Source organism: Triticum aestivum, chromosome 2D (genome assembly GCF_018294505.1).
Source record: "Triticum aestivum cultivar Chinese Spring chromosome 2D, IWGSC CS RefSeq v2.1, whole genome shotgun sequence".
Classification (NCBI taxonomy): domain Eukaryota; kingdom Viridiplantae; phylum Streptophyta; class Magnoliopsida; order Poales; family Poaceae; genus Triticum; species Triticum aestivum.
The window spans coordinates 211,783,626-211,791,073 of NC_057799.1; the positions used below are offsets into that span (position 1 = coordinate 211,783,626).

Consider the following 7,448-nt stretch of genomic DNA (forward strand, 5'->3'; position numbering starts at 1 on the left):
CGCGTGTCAAAGCAGGGCGAGGCGGCAGCGGACGGGACGGGCCTCGTTCCCGTCCCCAGTAAAGCTAAGGGACACCTAAGCTGCGCATTAAATGCGTCTTGTCCTGTAATATGGACGATAAGCTCATAGTACTGTAGGTCTTTCCACCTCCTGTGTGCCACTGTGGCAGCCCCTTTCGACTATAAAAGGAGGCCCATGGCGTACTGGAAGAGAATTCGGCTCTTTGGAACTGCACGACCACCATAGCTAGTTCAAGAGCTCAAGAACGCTCAATACATCCATCAAAGCAGGACTAGAGTTTTACGCATCCTCGCGGCCTGAACCTGTGTAAACGATCCTTGTGCTGACTGTTAATCCTGCTCTTCTCACAACCCCGCGCCCCGGCAACCGTAGTAGGGATTCTTGTGATCCCGTAGGTGTCGTTTTCCACCAACACATATATACACACACAAATATAGTGGCGTTAATCTGTGCGAGAGCTCAAAACTCCTTGTCCTGCAAACCGGTCGCTAATGAGCCGCTCGTCCCACGCCAGTTTACGAAATTTAAATATATTATAACTGATCACTAATCCAGCTTTCTCAGGCCATTAGGGGTCTTAACTGTCAGATCTGTTGTTTCGGTCTTTGCTGTCCATTGGATGTCTCTGTGGACCCCATGACCTCTTTACGCTGACCACATGCAGTCTACTGGAGAGGGCCGCTGCTCCGGAACTATTTCGGACGTATACTGTGAATTTGGGCCAAATGGGCTAGGTGCCACTGCATACGAGCTGATCGCTGCCTGGGTCGATGTGGTCCCTGGGAGGCGTATGCGTGGCTCGATGAGCAGTCTACTCTCTGCTCGGTCGGCATCTCCAACGCAACGAGAGGACCAGACCGGTACATGGGGAGGCGAAGTTGATGCATCTACAGGCGAAGCGGCGGTGGACTGTTGGGTGGATGATAAATCGGGCAATCAATCTTCAGTTTCAGGAAGCATTCATCACGATTGATGTGCGCCACTCACTAGCTGATATTAAATGGAGGTGTGCGTTTCCTTTTTCCTCCAACCCTTTCCTAGATCCTAGAGATCCCCTATTCCCGCGAGGGAAGCTACTCCCGTAGCTATTTTGGACCCCCGCTGGGCCCAAGCAGCGAAGGCCCTTCTCTCGCAGCGCCTCCCTAGAATCCCGACCTCTCCTACCACTGCCGCGCCCCACCTAGCCGTTGACCCCGGCGGTGTCCACCACGACGCCTGAGTTTGCCGAAGGCGGCACCACTGGAACCGGCGTCCGCAGACGGCTCCTGTCCATGGGCAGGGTCGACGCAGTTCCTCGACCCCGGCCTATCTCGCGGTCATAGGGCGAACCCTAGGTGCCGCCGCCATGACCTCCTGGTCGCGACTCCTCGCGGCGCCGATGACCTGTGTCCACTTCGCCTACAGGTGTGCTCGCACCTCTCTCCCTTTCTGTTGCACCACCGCTAGCTGCTGTATGGAGGTGTGACATCTGATTTTTGGGGTGTCGATTAGGCCGACACGGTGCACTTCGGCGCTAACACGCGATGCAGGACGGGTACACACACAATGGCGCTGAAGGTGTTCCGAAGAGCATGGTATTTTTGTGGTTAAACAGGCATCTGACGCAGGGAAGGGGATGTGAGCGTTCGCTAACCATGTACTCCCTCCGTCCTTTAAAGAGTCCTTTAAAGAGTGTACTTCCAACTTTGTTGGAGGGTTAGACTATTTCAAAGTTTGACCGAGTTTATATAAAAATATGTCAATTTTTAAGAAACCAAATACGTATATGATGAAAATATATTTTATCATGAATCTAATGCTACTAATTTGATGACATAAATATTTTTGTATTATTATATAAAGACGGTCAAACATAAAAAAGTTTGACTTTCCAACAAAGTTGGGAGTACAGTAGTTTATCTGAAGGGTATAGAAGAGATTTCCTGTTACCTGAACCTTTTATCTGGAATGCATGGACTGCTAGAGGGCTGTAGCCTGTAGATGCACTACAGATTTGCAAATTGTGATGATATGAAAATAGGGATCACTCCCATCACCTCAAGAACTGCACCTTCTATCTTAACTGAATTCAGTATTGTTAAAAAAAACTGAATTCAGTATTAATGGTTAAGCTGTGTACTAATATTCCTATTATTTATTTATTTGTGATGCAGTTAAGCAGCTGCTTTCTTGTTTGCATGAAAGACGATATCATTGAGGGAATTTATGATACTTTCTCGGAATGTGCTTCCATAAGCAAATCTGTGTCAATTCACAATGTTTGAGCTACTGGCAGTTAAATTCGAGGAACTAATGGAATTGTCGCCATCCTACGTGTTTTCAGTGATACTGCATGCTGTGTCGATCAAGGTGGAGGAAAGAGAAAAGGTAAGTAGCTTCAGTTGGTCGGACCCAATTTACATATTCTTAATGGTTCTATCTTTTAGGTGCATTTGCTATATATTTGGAGCCTTGGCATGCTGATATTTATGAGTTCCTTGATTTGAGAAAGAACCATCGGAAGGTAAACATTCTAGAAGTAATACGTAACACACTTCCAGGCAGAGATACCCGAAACTGACTACCAGTTTGGATTTACTTTTTTCGCACTGGATCACCACCCTCATGCTATTGATCTCTTTGTTCATTTATCAGGAACAGTAATTTGCAATGAGAAAAGCATTTTAATTAATCTGAATCAATTGTTTATGTACAATTAGTTGTTCATTTTTTTTTATTATCTCTTGTATTTTTAGTTGTTCAAGTGCTCCATATATGCTTGCTCACTGTATATTGTAAGAGGGTGATAACAAGAGTGGATCTCTCAAGCTAATTAGGCTTGATGCTTCACACCCGCCGATACAATTTGTTTGGTTTGGTAAGGCCCTGAAGCATTTTACAAACTACAGTTACAAAATTAATCTTGGCTTTGTTTTCTATTCTTTTCGTAGCCATCTTGTCAGAATCATTCAAACAAAAGCAAAATCCTTTGGCCTACAAGGAATAGTAATTGATAGAATATGCATGGTTCATGAATCGTGATAAGCGACACCTATTATCAACCATTGCTGTTAAATTTGAGCATCAACCAAAATAAGGTGACATTGCCAAAGTGCAGAGTTTTTCCAATTCCTCTTTAATTACCTCTGGTCACGAACCATTTGGTTTTGAAGTGCGAAATATTGCATTGCGGATATCCCTTGTGTAACCGGAGAATATTTTGTCTTATGAGTAGTTTTTTTATTCCAAACCATGCAATTAGAGGATTCAGAATTCCTCTCTAGGGGGACCCTCGTTTATGTCCGTGCTATCAATTCTCTTAATATTAACGTCTAAGAGAACTTCTCTTGCCGGAAGGGGCAGAGCAAGGAATTTTATTAATGGGGGCCAATGAAACATGTAAAGCATCAAAGGGGCCATACATAAGAATTTAGACATCAAATGCATTAACTCACATAGCATTTTGGGGTAACTTGAGAAACTTTTGTAGTGTGGGGGGAGCCATGGCCCCAGCTCTCCCTTGTTGACTCCGTCCCTGTTGCTAGCCCAAGTCGCAATTCATTGTGCTTTATTTATCATGTGATGTGTAATGTGATTACGGTGTCACTGGGCGGTCTGCCTTTTCGTGCAGTTAGCGTGTGTGTGGTCGAAGCGTTGTACACGCTATTCAAGAAATCAGTAATGTTGCGGTACATGCCGGGCAAGGTTAGTGGATAAACACCCATCTCCTTATTAAAGTAAAAAACATACGGTGTTGTTCTCTCAGGTGCATGTTGTGTATATGATGGGTAACGAATAACATGAGTTGTGATGCTTGTATGTTGACATGGTGCAGGAGTTTCAGCTGGCACTTTGGTAAGACCGAGAGTTTATTTGTTGATCGTGTAAGTCCACATTGCACGTGTGCACACATTTGCACTTTATATTGTACAATGAAAATGTCTCTCTTGTTTTTGCTTCTTTTTTTGTATTCTAATGTAATTACTATGGAATCAGTCTCACTCTCATTTTTGGCATATTACTTGGACTTTGGAGATAAACAACATACTGCTTAACATTCTTTAGGGATCATAACCGATCTATGGCAAAGACATTTGCCTAATTGTAGAATCATGCAGATCACTGATACTAGAAGGGCTTTGAGGCCACGATTAAGTTGGAATTTGGTTTTACTTTCTGCGTTATATTTCCCATTTTCATTACAGGATTTCACTCCTATTATGCCTATTTTTTAGCATGGCCTTTTATGTACTACATTTCATGTAGTAAATAATGTTTCTGGCCAAAACATCACCCCTGCAGACATCTAATTAGAAGCTTGGAGCATAGAAATAAGACTCGCCCTTGAATAACTTGGTAGGTGTCAACTTGTTTGGAAGCTACCTTCATGCATACAATAAAGATGAGGCACTCTGGTTTTTTCTTATCGAGTTGGCGTCAATGCACGATTAAGGTGGGGATGATGCCTGTAGTAGAACATGTTGCTGAAGAATTGTACGCGGAGCTTCTTAAATGTGTAGTGTTGTGACTCGGGGAAGTTTTAGTAGGACCTATGCTAATTTGTAGTCAAATTGCTTTTATATTTTGTGATAATGTTTTATTATAGCTAGCACCAAACAATTATAGTGTTTATTAAGCGATTTCCTTCTGATTTTGTTGTTTTTGAAGATTAGTACGTTCAACCTGATGCCGGTTAGGACACAGACTATTATGATGCATCGCGTATTGGATTGAGAAACCTGTGCCATGTTGACCATATCTCCCCCAAATATGTGCAATGTTTGTCAAAATAAAATGAATGGCTATATTGTTCTTTTTGAAATAGAATAGAAAGATGAAATGCCTTTATAACCTTCATATATTTGTGGAAATTACTACCGTTCAAATGGAAAAATGGACGGGCGCAGCAAAGCGTGCCATCAATGATCTAGTAAAAGTAATAAACAGTACGGAATCTAGTACACCTCCATCATCTCCTCTCTCCGGCTCTGGTAGTAAAAAGTACCAACTAATGTGGTAATGGATTGCATGCATGGCACTACGACCCAGTAATTAACGATGGTAAACAATAATGACATGTATGGTAAGGGGACTAAAACTATTATGGTGTCGCACTCCTGGATCTAGTAAAGCATACACCACGTGGATGGACCCTCTGGTAATTGGTATTTTTTTTACATCAGTATAGATGCAAAGCACTCATACATACGTGCATACACTCTTCCTTATAAACACACACCTGCGCACCCTACCCTTATGAGCATCTCCGAGAACTGAGCCGTCATGTCATCTTGAAATTTCCGAAGTCACTGTAGGCGCCTTGTCGTCGACGGAAACGTCTCCTTCCACTGAAAGCGCATCGCCAAAAATCATGAAATAAAACCCGAAATAATGCGAACACCAGGACTTGAACCTTGATGGGCTGGGGATACCACGGTCCCTCTAACCATCCAACCACATGTTAGAAAATTACATTTGTCCGTACTTTAACTTACAAATTACACATAGTAATATCCATTGTAAAAGTAGTAACTGAACTATTTCAGTTACTACTACACATACGGCTTCCCTTCTTGCACCATAATTAGGGGGCATAATAATAAGCAATTGAAGAAATATTAATAATCAAATTAACTAGGTTACTACTCCACACATATCTCCGTCCCGCACCATAATTTGAGCACATAGTAAAAATTCATTCAAACAATGGTAACCAAACAATTCACTTACTATTGTACCCAAAACTTCCACGTTTTGTTTCACTTTTTTCATAGATAGTGACAAGCACTAGATAACATAGTAAAAACCGAATTAACTCAATTACTACTCCTTCCCCTTGTTAGTAACAAGAATAAGAAAATATAGTAATCAGATTGACCAGTATTACTACTGCCTTCTCTAGATTTACCGTTGTCATGCACTAATTATTCCTAGGAAAGTATATCCTTTTTATTACTACAATCTATTTCGCAACTACCCCTGATTTACGGCTAACTAATTAGGATGGCTGATTCCACGGGGCAAGGTGGCCGACGCGTACTACTTTATCATTAGACGTGCTAAACTAAGCCCGAGCGCACTATGTCGTCTTAACGTACGCTCCGGCCGATTGACCCAACAGGCCAGTTCGCACTAATTAGCCCGAACCACGCGCTATGTCCATGAAAAATCGAAAGTAACAGCTTACGACCAGGTCCATTCGCTTCGCCTGGTCCGTGCTCATCCCTGGAAAATCAATAGTAATGAGTTACTGCATGCCTGTATGATCATGAGCCGTTCCTTTATCATTTTTTCTATGTTTGCTGTTACTGCATGCGGCCTGTAGAATCAAGAGCAGTCCATTTTTTAAATTTTTTCTATGCTTTAATTGTACTGTATTTCCCAATGCAAAGAGCAAATGTAGTAAGTAATTCGTTACTTCAGATCAGTATGGTTTTACTAGGTTTACGAGGCAGGACTGAATCATCTCTGACTAATTGGTTGGTAAAACATTTTCTTTCATTACCATCCAATCCATCCTTTTTACTGCCAACAATTTCATTACCTCCCTCGAAAAATAATTTCATTACCATCCAATCCATCCTCTGTACATATAGCAAGGCGCGTGTAGTAACTCATTACTACATATCAACATGGTCTTACTAGGTTTAATAGCTGAGGGATCGTAGTTTATTGCTTGGTAAAATATTTTGGTGCATTACCATCTATTATATCCCTATATTATTGCCAATGATCAGTAACCTTGGAAGCTGGACGTCGTGGACCACGCGAGTATAGATGGTAACCAAATTAAATCCCATTACTATTCTCTTCATACAATTTTACCCACAACTAATGAGCAGCAGCTCCAAAAAAAACTAATTAGTAGCGGTGCAGAGGACAGCAGGACGTCATGGACCATGTGAGAACCGAAGGTAATCAAATTAAGTCCCGTTACTATTTCCTTCAAACCCTTTTACCCTCAACTAATTTGCAGCGGTGGCGAGGCCTACTCCTGCCCCCGCGACCCGCCCACCTAATTAAGACCGGAGCGTAGGCTAAGTAATTATGCGCTCTGCGTCACCGACTTTATCATTCTAAATATTTTCATATACTATATCTAAGATATTTCATGTGTATATTTCTATTGGGTATAACACCAACATGTACTTATTGAAAGGTATAACATTTATGTCTATATTTTCATTGAGTATAAAACAACACGTACATATTTTCCTTAGATATAATACCCACTAACTAGTATCATGGTCAAATAACATGTACACATGGTTATATCTTGGGTACATGTACGTATATACCCACCCAAGTACGAATGTTCAGATTATTTGTGTTTTGGAAAGAAATCATTGACCATTTAGGATACTAGTGCATGCAAACAAAATATAGAAAGCCATTATTTTGTCAATTTTATGACATGCACTAACGAATATGACTTGCCATAACAGCCC

The 7,448-nt window shown here is 41.8% G+C and overlaps 1 long non-coding RNA gene across 3 annotated transcripts; it reads left to right on the forward strand.

The window, feature by feature from the left end:
• The first annotated feature begins 930 nt into the window (after positions 1–930).
• Positions 931–4,651, forward strand: LOC123052604 (uncharacterized). Of its 3 annotated transcripts, XR_006424805.1 has the most exons (4): positions 980–1,425; positions 1,513–1,657; positions 2,175–3,705; positions 3,836–4,651. It is a non-coding gene; the product is annotated as an uncharacterized lncRNA (long non-coding RNA). The 3 variants fall into 3 exon arrangements; XR_006424806.1 differs by having other exon boundaries at positions 931–1,425; positions 1,513–1,638; positions 2,175–4,651; XR_006424804.1 differs by having other exon boundaries at positions 947–1,425; positions 2,175–4,651.
• Positions 4,652–7,448: the final 2,797 nt, after the last annotated feature.